The following is a 1,149-nucleotide window of genomic DNA, read 5'->3' as shown; positions in this document are numbered from 1 at the left end:
AACAACAACAACAACAACAACAACAACAACAACAACAACAACAACAACAACAATAATAATAATAATAATAATAAGAAGAAGAAGAAGAAGAAGAAGATGACGACAACAATGATAAAACAACAACGTTCAGGATAACATACCGAATCGTAGCTTTTATCCGGCTCTTTAAAGTTGGTGTAGAGACTTTTCGGCTTCGCGGAGCACTCGGCATCTGCCCACGCCAGCTGGTCGATTCCTTTGTAGTAAAGTCCAAACCACACGTTCTCTCTGTCGACATTGGCAAGGTTTTGTTCATTAGATTAAGCAATAAGAGTTTTACGGCACTTGCAACACAAAAAGATCTTATCATAGATAGGGGCCGAAGATTAGTTTAGTTTTGGTAAGAGTTTTACGGCACTTGCAACACAATAAAGTCATATTAGTGTCGAAGATTAGAGGTGTACCAAGAGAGTAACAAACACAAAAATGAGGAAGGAGAGATCGAGACGATAGATGTTCTTCGGAAAAAAGGAGCAACCACACCAGAGCACCCGTCAACCACCCACTCTTTTAGATTAGGTAAGAGCAAGAAACACAAACAAATGAAGAAGTCTTGGTAGAAACAAATTGCAGACGGCAGCTCATTATGAATATATGAAAGCGACAGGCAAAGTGCATTGGACACACAATGTGGAAAGAAGCATTGGGGAATATCGTAACAACAGACAAGTTTGATGGAAAGAGAGGCAGAGGCAGACAGAAGGAAAAGATACTGGACAAGTTGACGACATGGCTTGGAACAGCAAGAACAACAGACACCATCGCTGCAACGCAAGACAGATGGAAGTGGAGGTCCATGATCGTCCACGCCAGTTGGCAAAGCACCGAACGATGATGAAGAGTTTTACGGCACTTGCAATACAATAAGATCTTACAGAGATAGGGGCCGAAGAATAGAGGTGCTACAAGATCATTCGTAGTAAAGTCCAAACCACACATTGTCTCTGTCAACATTGGCATGGTTTTTAGATTATGTAAGAGTTTTGTTTTGGTAAGGTTTTACGGCGCTCGTGCGCAATTGCATAAGGTCATAATATGAGCGTCAAGGGGTGGATGTCAACAGAGAAGTCCAAACGGGAAATCAGGCTCACTCTGCTCACCTCTCTAGCC

This window comes from Aplysia californica, unplaced genomic scaffold (genome assembly GCF_000002075.1).
Source record: "Aplysia californica isolate F4 #8 unplaced genomic scaffold, AplCal3.0 scaffold00921, whole genome shotgun sequence".
NCBI lineage: Eukaryota > Metazoa > Mollusca > Gastropoda > Aplysiida > Aplysiidae > Aplysia > Aplysia californica.
This window is presented reverse-complemented; position numbering follows the sequence as displayed.